General features: G+C 33.6%; 1 protein-coding gene across 2 annotated transcripts in view; it reads left to right on the top strand.

The window, feature by feature from the left end:
- USP47 (ubiquitin specific peptidase 47) overlaps positions 1-13,387 on the top strand; it is a 113,424-nt gene that overhangs the window by 27,983 nt on the left and 72,054 nt on the right. The window lies entirely within an intron of this gene.

The raw sequence follows: 13,387 nt of genomic DNA, 5'->3' as shown, positions 1-13,387 counted from the left end.
CATTAATTCTTTTTAACTACTATCTAAATGAATATCTTCTTTTTAATTTCCTTTTAAGAGTCTCCTAGCCTTTTTTCTGCCTTCTGTTTTTCCAAATATGTGTTATATGAAGTAGAGGAATCCTAGAAGTTGAAGTTTATTATCATAAGCCTTCTCTATTTTAGATATCCTTAGTTCCTTCAACTATTTTCTTAGGTACTACTCTCAAACTGCCCAGTGTCTGTATGTTAACGTCTATTAATGTTACCGGATTTTGATCTTGCTAGTTTTGTTGTTTGTTTTCTGTAGACTCGTCATGCTATTTGCTGTGCATGCTAGGAGTGTAGTCCTTGAAGTCTCCCCAGTTTTGATGCACTGCCCTAGGCAAATTACTTTCATTTTCTTACTGTATCTTATTGAATATTTCTTGGTTGTTTGATCTCTTGATTGAGAGTGTAGGAGTAGACTAACACTTAAAACATTTTTACTTTATATGGGAGTTACCTAAATTTGCAAAGATTCTTTCTTATTATTTACATTTAAATTGTAAAAACAAACATAAATGTATGATAGAGGGGAGGGTATAGCTCAGTGATAAAGTGCCTGCTTAGCATGTATAAGGTCCTGGGTTCAATCTCCAGTGCCCCAATTTTAAAATTAATTAATTAACTAAATTAATTAATTAAATTAATTAAATTAAAAATTTTAAAAAATGTCAGTGTGGTGCCAAACACTTAGAAGTCCTAGAAAGGCATAAGGAAAAAAAAATCACCTCTAATTCTATCCCTCAAAGACAATACTGTTAATACTTTGATGTAATTCTTTTATTTCGTACATTTCTCCTCCTTTTCCTTTCCAATACAGATTTTTTAAAAAGTGTTATTATGTTTCTTGTTTTAAGGCTAGCATTATTTCTTAGCAATATATATGGGATATTTTCCCTTGTCAGTAAATGTCATATAGGATTAAAGGCTGTGTGGTATTCCACTGCAGGTATTTACCATATTTTTCTTATAAATTATTGCCTTCTTTTTCTAATTAGACAACTTTCAGTATATTTCTTTTACCCGTAGTGTTCTGCAAAAAATCCTTTTACATTCATGTTTGCAACTTCATTGACTTTATCTTTGGATGAACTCTCAAAGGTAAAATTGGTGGGTTATTGTGAATATCCAGTTTATTTTTTGGACCAAAATGGGCTTTATTCGTATTTTAAATCTTTGTTTTGGTTCTGTCTATTGAGATAGTTTTGAAATTGATAGTTTATTGCACTAACTGCTCCTTAGATTCTTCTTTAAATTTGATCATCTTTTTTTTCTGTTTTTCATAACTGTCTAAACACTTAAAATAGGCCAAAGATAGGTAATCTTTTGGCATAATTTTAAGAGTTGTAATTCTGTAGGCACATTTTGTCATTTTATGTATATCAGTGTTATAGCTGATTTTATTAAATGCACTTTTCTAATATCACGATACTTTGTGGTTTTCATATTTGTTGATATATCAATCTAATACTATCAAAAATAAGATGTGCATTAGTCTTAGTGAATTAATTTTGATGCTTAGTCATCTGTGCTTTTTTCCCATTTTGATTGCATTTTACTGTGATGTGTAGGATGCATACAAAACAGTGAATGAATATGTATAGTTTAAATCAAAATAAAATAATTACTTGCTCATCTTTTCCAGGATATAAAACATTACCTGTAGAACAGAAATCCTTAATAAATCCTTCTTCAATTGTATCCCTGCCTCTGCCCCCATCCTTAATTTTTTCCTCTTGAATCTTTTTTTTTTTCCCTTTAAGATTAACCTTTTTAAATTTTACTTATTTTTTAAGAGAGGTAGTGGGGATTGAACCCAGGACCTCATGCATGCTAAGCATGTGCTATACCACTGAGCTATACCAACCCCCACATTCTTAATTTTTGATAATAGATTACGTTTTTTTTTTCACCACAATAAACCATGTTTATAAAGAATAAAATGGTTGGTTTTTTGTATTTTTGAACTTTATGCAAGTAGAATCATTTTGTGGGTGTTGGTCTGTGGCATGTATTTTGCTGTGACTTAACTCTTTCACTTTTGGTTTTGAGATACATCCATGTTGATGGTACATAACAGTAGTTCATTCTTTTTCACTGTTATATAAACTTGTTCTCTGTGAATATATTATGGTTTATTTATCCATGGAAGCTCATTTGGGATGTTTACAGTTTTGTGCTATTTTGAACAATGGTACTATAAATATTTCTGTACATGTCTCTTGTTACCTGGGGTGAGAGTTTCTCTAGGAGATGGTGGACGGATGGATGGATGGATGGATGGTTGGTTTGACAGATAGGTAGATAAATGGTTAGATTTTCTTAGTGGTGAGATTGGTGGATTGTGGAATAAACATATTTTCAGATTTATAGGTAATATCAAACTTTTCCTAAAAGGTTGTATCAGTTTACATTTCCACTAACAGTGAGTGAGAGTTCTTGGTTTGAAGTATATCTTTTTGCTTACTAATAATAATGTACATTTAAAAATTTTCTTTGTGAGCTAATCATTCTTTTCTAAGAATCTCTTATACATGGAGAATAGGAGAAAATGGCTAATATCTTTGTCCATTTTTCTATTGGGTTCTCTTTTTGTTTCTGACTTATGGAACTTACCTTTTATTCTGGGGATACCAGGTCTTTGTTACAATTGATGTAAATGTCCTTTCCCAATTTGTTTCTTATTTTTTCACCCTTTTAATTTTGTAAAATCAAGAAGTCTTTACTTTGATCTGATCTTAATCACTGTTTTCCTTTTCATTTTTGTGCTTTTTATATACTTAAGATTTTTTTTCATGTTCTAAAATTTTAAAGATAATAATTACCTTTTAAAGGACTTAACAGTTTTGGCTTTCATCTTTAGGTCTTTAATTCACCTGGAACTGTTTGTTTTTTAATGTATGGTTATGAGATATGCACTAAATGTTTGTGTGTGTTTTTCTCTATGTGTATCTCCTTATCCCAAGACCATTTACTGAAAAGTTTATCTTTACTCTAATCAAAGTTTCTATATGTATGTCTGGTTCTGCTTTGGGGATAATTTGCTGCACCAGTACCACACTATCTTAATTCCTATCTATAGCTTCTTATTACTTACTGATATCTGGTACAAATGCCTCAGACTTTTTGTTGCTCAGGAGTGTCTTGGCTATTCTTGTAGCTTTGTATATTCATACAGATTTGAGAATCATCCCTTTAGTCCCCCCTCCACTCCCAGAACACACATGCACGTGCACACACACATACACAGAGTTGGAATTTTTATTGGAATTATATTGGATCTATAGATTAATTTAGGAGAGTTGACTTCTTTACAAAATAGTCTTCCAGTTTATGAACATTTTGCGTCTTTCATTATCTTACCATTTATTCAGACCTTTTTAAATTTCTTAAAAAGAGATGTTATAGTTTTTCCGTAAAAGGCTTGCAAGCTTTTGGTTTGATGTATTCATGAGTACTTTATATTCTAAGATGCTATTGTAAGTATTTTTATTGTGTTTTTAATCTGTTGTTGGTTTATTGGGTTTTTAATACATAGAAACCTTGATAAGCTATTGTTAATGGTAATAATTTATTTGTAAGATCTTTTGGATTTTCTAGGTAGACAGTCATGACATCTTTGTATGATGACTGCACTTTTAATCCATTTAGGTTGTTTTCTTTTTCTTGCTTATTGCACTGTTCCTCTGGTGCAGTGTTGACTTGAAGTAGTGACTGGTGTTCACCCTTGTTTTGTTCCTAAAGTGAAAGCTTTCAGTATTTCATTATTAAATATATTTGCTGTAAGTTTTTATAGTTGCACTTTATCAAGTTAAGGAAATATTCTTCATATTTTGTTATACATTATCATGAAAAGATGTTTACTTTCAGATGTATTTTCTTTTTTGTTTTGTTTTGTTTTTGTTTGGTTTTGGTTTTTTGGAAGGAGGGAGGTAATTAAGTTTATTTATTTTTAATGGATGTGCTGGGGATTGAACCCAGGACCTCGTGCATGCTAGGCATGCACTTCACTACTAAGCTATACCCTCCCCACCTCAGATACATTTTCTGTATTATATGTATTGTCATGATTTTCTGTTTTAATCTGTTAATATGTGGCATTATATAAATTGACATTTCCAATGTTAAATGAACCTGGTTGTGATGTTATTACGCTTTAATACATTGCTAGACTCAGTTTCCTAGTACTTTGTTTCACAGTTTTTACAGTTGTTTTCGTGAGTGATACTGGTTTATAATTTTCCTTTCTTATGGTATCTTTTTAGAGTTTAATATCACATGCTAGCCTCATAATATGATTTAGAGTGTTCTTCATTTTCTATAACTGAGAAAATTTTCTCTAAAAATTGTATTATCTTTGAATATTTGGAAAATCTTTAGTAAAATCATCCAGACCTGAAATTTTTCTGTTGTTATTGGAGGATTTTTACCTACTGACTCAATTTAATAACTTTAGGACTATCATGGTTTTCTTTTGTTTTCCTTTGAGTTTGTTTGACAAGTATTATTTTTCTGGAAGTTTATCCATTCCATTATGTTTTCAAATATGTTGACATAAATTTGCTTGTGACATTCTTTTATGTTTTACTTTGTTGTATCTAATAGTTACATCCTGTTTTCTTTAATATTTTTTGTGTTTTCTCTTTTTTGGGGATTAATCTTACCAGTGGTTTATTATTAATTAGGTTTTGTTGTTTAATAGAAGCAGCTTTTGGCAATGATAATTTTCTTTATAGTATTTTTATTTTATATTTCATCAATTTCTGCTTTTACCTTTTTATTTCTTCTCCTTTGGTGCTTCAGTTACATGATAACAGATTTTGGTTTTGTTTTCAGCTCTCTGGGGACCAGCCACAGCCCCAAACACCATTAGTAGCAGAGAACTATTTTTTCAGCTCTAGGTTTTGTAGTTCTTCTGGCTTTTCACTCTTCATTATCTCACCTCTGCCTAGTCCCACAAAGACTCACCTATTTTGCAGAAAAGCCCGCTTCCCCTCCCCACCCAGTATGCTGTACAAGTTTGATACATTTTTATTATCATTTGATTCTTAATATCTTCTGTTTTCTTCTTTGACCCATGAATTAGTGTTTCTTAATTTTGTAATTATATATGATTTTCCTACTTATATTTTTGTTACTGATATTTAATTCATTTGCATTATGGTGGAAGTGTTCTATATGATGCTAGTCTTTTGAAATTTGTTGAAGCTTGGCTTATAATAAAACCTAATATCAAGTCAGTTTTTATAAATATTCTATGTGTGCTTTAAAAGAATGTATATTTGCAGCTGTTAAGTATAGTTTTTCATATATCAGTTAGATCAGTCTTGTTAATTTTGATGTGTGTTTTTCTGTGTCTTTGTTGATTTTTTGGTTTTTTTGGTCTGTTAAATCTGTCAACAACAACAGATGTATATTAAAATCTCAAACTAAGATGTTGGATTTTTTTTTTTTCATTGTGCTATCAGTTTTTGCTTTGTCTATTTCAAAGCTATTTTATTTGACATTTAAAACTGTCACATCTAGGGTAATCTATCATCTCAAGATCCTTAGCTTAATCATATCTGCAGTCTTTGCCATAGAAGGTAAAATTTATAAATTCTTGGGATTAGGACCTGATATCTTTGGGGACATGATTTAACCTATTCTATTATTTTTGCTTCTTTTTCTTTTCTTTTCTTTCTTGGCTTCTTTAGATTTAAATTATTATTTTTTCATTCCACTTTAATTGTTCTGTTGGTGTGGAAGTTATATACTGTGTATATTCTTTTAGTGTAAGTGTATTTAAAATAATTTAATATGTACACTTACCACAGTGTAAAACTTTTAGTTATCTTTAATTTCCTCTTGAATACTGTAAGGATATTAGAATACTTTAATTCCAGTAACACTCTCACTTATATGGTATAGTTGTTATATAATTCTTTTCTTTTTTTTTCTTTTTTGAGGCGAATAGTAAAGGAGTTTATTAGGTTACACTGCCATAGACAATAGTGGGCCACACAGAGAGTTGCCTGTAAGCCAGTTGTTGGGGTCTTTTATAAGACAGAGTCAAAAGGTACCTGATTGGTTTGTGCACAAGTCTCTGATGGGTTATAGTTGAGGTAAGAAGTTTAGTGCCCTGTGATGACTCTAATGAGGTGGGCTGAAGCAAGCCATCCTGAGCTATTGTGGGATTAGGCATTACCCAGGGCTATTAGTTTGTTAGGGCAAACACACCCAGTAAAGAATGTACTTTATCTGTTGAGGAATCACCGGCAGACATGGCAGACATCCGAGAGCCCAGGAATGAGGGTCATTGGACTTTGAAGGTACTTTGAAGGATGTCAGTTGGCCCCACATTTCCCCCTAACAGATTGGCAATGACAAATCTTTGAAACAGGGGTGAAGGTCTCTTCTTCTGTATCTACTTTCTGCTGAATGAGAGGCGTCACACTGTCCTGTCTATCATGCGAGTCTGTCTAGGGTTTTGGGGCACCGACATCCTAGCAAGCAGCCTTAAAGGTTGGAGCAGAAGGAGACCCCAGGAGCATCCTAATTCTGTCTTTTCATTTTTAAGCATAGAAGACATTGCTGTTTATAGTTTACCCACATATTTATAATTCTTTACTATTCACTTTTTTTTTAATTGTGATAACATACATAATTTACTCTTTTTATGGCTGAATAGTATTCCATTGTATGAATATACCACAACTTCTTTATCTAATCATCTGTTGATGGACATGTAGGTTGCTTCCATGTGTCTTGACTACTGTAAATAGTGCTGCTGTGAACATTGGTGTGCATGTATCTTTTCGAATTAGAGTTGTCTCCAGATATATACCCAGAAGTGGGATTGCTGGATCACATGGTAGGTCTATTCTTAGGTTTTTGAGGTATCTGCATACTGTTTTCCATAATGGCTGTACCAAACTACATTCCCACCAGCAGTATAGGAGGATTCCCTTTTCTCCACACTCTCTCCAGGATTTATCATTCATGGACTTTTGAATGATGGCCATTCTGACTGATGTGAGGTGATATCTCATTATTTGATTTGCATTTCTCTGATAATTTTTAGTGATATTGAGCATTTTTTCATGTGCCTATTGGCCATTTGTATGTCTTCATTGGAGAATTGCTTATTTAGATCTTCTGCCCATTTTTGGATTGGGTTTTTTGTTGTTGTTATTGTTATATGAGCTATTTATATATTCTGAAAATTAAGCCTTTGTCAGTCACATCATTTGCAAATATTTTTCTCCCCTTCTGTAGGTTGTCATTTTGTTTTGCTTATGGTTTCTTTTGCTATGCAAAGCTTATAAGTTTAGTTAGGTCCTATTTGTTTATTTTTGCTCTTATTTCTGTTGCCTGGGTAGACTGCCCTAGGAGAACATTGATAAGATTTATGTCAGAGAATGTTTTGCCTATGTTTTCTTCCAGGAGATTTATCATGTCTTGTCTTATATTTAAGTTTTTAAGCCATTTTGAGTTTATTTTTGTGTATGGAATGAGGAAGTGTTCTAACTTCATTGATTTACATGCGGCTGTCCAGTTTTCCCAGCACCACTTGCTGAAGAGACTGTCTCTTCCTCCATCGTATGTTCTTGCCTCCTTTGTTGAAAATTAATTGATATAGGTCTGTGGGTTTATTTCTGGGAGAGTTGTTAGAATTCTTTATATATTCTGGATATTAATCATTTAACAGATACATGATTTGCATGTATTTTCTCCCCTTCCATAGATTGCCTTTTTGCTCTGTTGTCCTTTGATACACAAACATTTGAATTTTAATGAAGTCCAATTTATCTATTTTGTTATTGTTGTTATTGTCTCTACTTTTGGTATGATATCCAAGAAATTATTGCCAAATCCAGTTTCATGAAGCTTTTCTTCTATGTTTTCTTCTAATAGTTTTAAAATTTTAGCCTTTAAATTTAGGTCTTTAATCCATTTTGAGTTAACTTTTGTAGGTATTCATTTCTTTTTGTATCTCACTCCTTTGTTCAAGACAAAATAAATACTTTGGGATCTGGGTTTAAACACTGAGTCAAAATGTTACTATCAAGGAGGGAACTAGGTTCAGTACAGAGGATGTGACACAAGGCTCAGGAGAGGGAATATGGTTTTTTAAAGCTAGAATTCATGAACAGTCTCTATTCCGTATTAGATAAGCAAAACCTCTCCATGTTTATGATTAGCTGACAGTGTATGAACTCATTGTTTACCCATTGCGTATGCATAGATCTGTTGGAGGTTTTTCCAGAAAGTTTTCTTCATGGTGGGCATGATTATGGCACCACATGATTATGACACTACGGTGGTACTTGTTTAGAAGAAATCAGATATACCTCGGTGTCATCAGGCTAGATGGGTAAATCAGAATTCATCACTTTTCCTCTAGGACCACTTTTCTTTCTGCACATGTACTTTTTTTTGAGAGGTTACTGCAAAATACAACTTTCTGTAATATAAGCAGGAAGACAGAAGAGGAAATATCCTCTCTTCCTTCATGAACTTTCAGTGAAGTTCTAAGAGCATATGTCTCAAGCTTTTGTAGCCTTTTGTGATGATGAGGATACAAACCTTTTACAGGAATTGACCTTTCTCAAGTGAGTGTTTCTCACTTAAATTCTCTCATGTGGTTATGGACAGATGTTAAGGGATTTTCGCCCTTAGAAAAGATTCTTAGACAGGAAAAGAGTACCTAAGCATAAAAACTGGTACAGAAGAAGAAGGAAAATATCTTTTTTAGAGTTTCTTTAATGAGGATCTACTGGTCATAAAAATCTGTTTTTGCATTCCTGAAAGACATTTTTGCTGTGTGTAACATTCTGGACTAATAGTGTTTATTATTTTTTAGATCGTTAAAGGTATGCTTCAGTCTTCTGGATTCCATTTTTGCTGTTGAGAAATCAACTGAAAGTCTAATTGTTTTAGTTAATTTTAGGGTAATCTTTCATTTTTCCTCTTTCTTTCCTTTTTATTTAAAGAACTTCCTTTAGCCATTCCTTTAGGGTAGTTCTACTGGAGCCAAATTCTTTTAGCTTTCCTTTATCCAAGCAGGTCTTGAATTCTGCTTGGTTATGAAAGCAATTTCTTTGTTATTCTGAAACAGAAGAACCCATTGGGCCCTCCCTGGTACACATCCTTTCCGTGTTCCCCCCTTTTCTTCTTTATAGGAAATAGGCTTCATTCAGCCTCCTTGACCTTCCCTGAGTTTCGAAGGGCAGATTCAAGCAGTTCCTAGTCAGGGAAGGGAGGTAACGCAGAAAGAGAGAAGGAGCAGTCAAGAAACAATAGCGCAGCCATGGGGCAGGTTCCTCATCAAGGAATATACATATTAGTACTTCCGAGTTCTTCTATACGAATTAAGGCCCCTACCCAGGTGGAGGATGGTAACTTCTGGCTAAGCACAAGAGCATTCCCTGTTACCTCACCACCAACCAATCAGAAGAAAGCCACACTGTAGCCCTCACCCTGAATTTTCCCTGTAAAAACTTCTCCCCATGGGGAATTCAGGGATTTAGAGCACGAAGCACCCATTCTTCTTGCTTGGCCCTGCAATAAACCTTTCTCTGCTCTAGACTCCAGCATTTCCGTTTGTTTGGCCTCACTGTGTCTTGGGCACATGAATTTGCATTCAGTAATAATTCTTGAAGGACTTTTTTTTTTTTTTTTTTGGTTTATAGTATTCTGCGTTAACAGTTATTTCCTTTGAACACCAGAAAAATACTGTGCAACTTCCTTCTGGCCTCCTTGGTTTCTGATAAAAAAAGATGTTCCACTTACTTTGCTTTTACGTGTGTGTAAACTTTTCCTCTATATCTCATTTTTGATAGTTTACCTTGCTGTGTCTTCAAGTGCATTAATCTTTTGTTCAGTGGTACCTAATCTGTTAATCCCACCCATTGTATATTTCATCTCAGATACTGTACTTTTCATCTCTAGAAATTTGAGTTGGATCTTTTTTATATCCTCCATGTTTTTCCTTTACTCACTTTCCTCTACCTTCTTGAAATATAGAATATAATTAAAACCTTTTATATTCTTGCCTACCAGTTCTGTCATGTGTCATTCTGGGTTGGTTTTCATTGATTTTTTTCTTCTCATTATGGGTCATCATTTCCTACTTTTGTGTATGCCTATGGATGTCAAACACTGAATTTTACATTGAGGGGTGCTGGGTATTTTTTATTTCCATAAATATTCTTGATCTTTGTTCTCTGATAAAGCTAATTTACTTGTAAACATCTTGATCCTTTGGAGGCTTGCTTTTAGAAGGCTTTGTAAGATTGAGCCAGAGTAGCCTTTAGACTAGGCCTAATTTGGTCCCACTACTGAGACAGTACTTTTCTGAGTACTCTTATCTGACACCTGTGTATTATGAGATTTTTCTTCATTCTGGCTGGTGGGAATTGAAGTGAACTCCAGGGATTCTTTCCTATGGTTCTTTCCCCTGCCTCAGGTGGTTTCTTCACGTGCATATGCTGATGAATACTCAGCTCAATACTCAAGGAGGACCACTACAGGTCTCGAGCTTGCTATTTGCACAGCTTTCTTGTGTTCATTATTTTGCTCTGTAAATTCTGGCCAAATTGACCCACTTGAACTTCCAACCTCATCTCTTCAACTCAGGGAGATTGCTGATCTCTACCTGGATTCTCTCTTCCTGCACTGCAGCCTGGAAGGTAGCTTACCTTGTTTGTTTCTGATCACTGTCCTGTGTTACCTGTTGTTTAATAATATTTGGGAACCATTGTTTCATATATTTCATATATAGTTGTTTAAGGTGGGCAGGGTAATCCAGTCTGCCATTTCATCTTGTCTCATAATGGAAGTTTTAGTTTGTTGGTTTTTTTCAAACTTTGTCTGCTTTATTTTACTACATTAAATTAAGCAGTAAGGCAAAACAGTAACTTTCTTTCATAAAGATCAAGGAGTGCCTCTCATTCCAGGATGCTTCTTCACAAATATGCATGACATTTAGCTCATTATGTCTATAAGCACTTTGAACAAAAGAAAACTCTGATGGGCTAATCACATCACAAATTCAAATTAACTTAATTAAGTCCAAAATGGAAATTTTTTGGATTTAACAGTAAACAAGTAGAATATAAACAAATACATCAGGTGGCTCTAAGTACTATGCAGAAACCTGAAGCAAGGAAGGGATATGAAGAGAACTGCAATTTTAAATAGAATGGTGAGAGGAGGACCAGTTTGAGAAATTGATTATTTTCAGATTATCTTTTGCTTTATAACAGTCTGCCCCCAAACTTAATGACTTTTGTTCACGGATGTGCAATTTGGGCAAAGCTGGACCGGGACAGCTTATTTCTGCTCTGCTAGGCATCAGCTGGAACATCTGAAAGGCTAGGGGCTGAAATAATTTGAATACTTCCTGATAGGAATGCTGGCTGGTGCTGATTGCCAGCTGAGATCTCATTTGAGCTGTGGCTGGAACATCTACACATGACTTTTCCATGTGGCTGCTTGGCTCCTACAAGGCATAGTTGTCAGGTTCCAAGGGTGAGCATCTGAGAGAGAGCAAGGCAGAAGCTGTGTTAACTTTTCTAGCCCAGCCTTGAAAGTCGTGCTGTGTATCACAGGAAGTCACTAAGACCGTCCCATATTGAAAGGGACTGGAATTAGACTTCTGTTCTTCCTGGGAGGCGTGTCAAAAATTTTGTGGACCTATTTTAAAGCCACCACAATGATACTTGAAAAAAGTAGGTAAGAATGTCTATAGAGGAAGAACACCCCAGGTACAGTGTACAGAAAAACAAAGACTCTGAGGCTGGTGGATACCTTATAGTTTAGATTTGTTTTTGGTTGAGTTCCATCTATATACTGTCAGCTCCTTCAGGGCAGGGGCTTTTGTTCACTGCTGTTTTCTCAGCACCTAAAACAGTATTTGAAAAATAGTTGTAGTTTAATTCTTATTTGTGGAAAAGATACTGAACTTTTCTGCATCATGTATCAAAAAATCCTAAAAATGGGTACATAACCTTTGATCTAGTGTTTCTTTCTTTGTGAAATTATCTTCAGGGGAAAAAAATTGTACAAATAAAAAAAGTTGTAGTGAAAATTTGAAGATGTCTAAATGCCCATTAATAGCAGATTAGTTAGGCAGATTAGTTAAATAAATTATAGTTTGCCTATATAGTAGAACACTTTAGTGTTTAAACTGAATGTTTAGGCCCAGAAAGGTGAGTGAGTATTGAAGGAAAAGGAGCAGAATTCAAATAATGGTGTACAGAATGATCGTTTTTGGTTAATAATCTATGCATAGGATCTATATTTGCATAGAATGTAGAAGGATCTGATAGGGTGTATATCAAATTGTTAATAATTGCTCTAGGGGTTATTTTAGAGTTGCTTGTCAAAAAACTATGTGGTACTATTATAATAGAAATATATTTTTATTATAAAAGCAAATAACTTTTTTATTGATGTAGAATGGTATCCAAGCTACTATGAATATTAAAAAGCACCTTTTAAAACAATATATTGGCCTCTCTTTTTATTAATTAAAGAATGTGAAGGAAAACAAAATTTGTATAGAAAAAGTGTGGAATATAAAACCAAGATTTTTCAGGAGATTATCTCTTGATTATGGATTATCCTTATTTCCTTTTATATATTTCTGTATTCCTTAGTTGCTAAAGTAGGCTTATCTTGCAATACGGAAGATATTTATATTAAAACATTGCAGGAAGCAATGTTAAGCAGCTTTAAGAATATTTATCATATGAAAAATCCAAATTTATAAACTAGCAAAATCAGGGATCTTTTGGTTTCCTCGCAGAGTTCCTTTAATGGTCTCAAAATAGTTTGTGACTTGGAAACAGAAAGACAAATACTTTATGATCTTACTTATATGTGGAATCTAAAAAAACTGAACTCATAGCAACAGAGAACAGATGGGTGGTTGCCAGAGGAAGGGGATGGGGATTAGGGAAATAGGTAAAGGTGGTTAAAAAGGTAATAACTTCCAGTTATAAGGTAAATTCTGAGTGTAAGATACAGTTTGATGACTATAATTAACAATACTGTATATTTGAAAGTTGCTAAGAGAATAGAACTTAAAAGTTTTCATCACAAGGAAAAAAATTTGTAACTGAGTTGATGGATGTTAATTAATTACCACACTAAGTTGTTATTTTGCAAATATACATATATCAAATCATTAAGTTTTGTATCTTAAACTATTACAGTGTTACATGTTAATTATATCTCAATAAAACTGGGAAAATAAGTGACTTAGAATATTTGATTTACACACAATTCTTGAGCAGTTCTCAGGTAGTAATACTTTAATTCTTATATATTTTGTTGCAAAAATGTCTTTAGATTAGTTGTTCTCATTTCACTCTTAC

The sequence above is a fragment of the Camelus ferus genome, chromosome 10, assembly GCF_009834535.1.
Source record: "Camelus ferus isolate YT-003-E chromosome 10, BCGSAC_Cfer_1.0, whole genome shotgun sequence".
Lineage (NCBI taxonomy): Eukaryota > Metazoa > Chordata > Mammalia > Artiodactyla > Camelidae > Camelus > Camelus ferus.
Note: the sequence above shows the minus strand (reverse complement) of the source record. Positions and strands in the feature narration are given on the sequence as shown.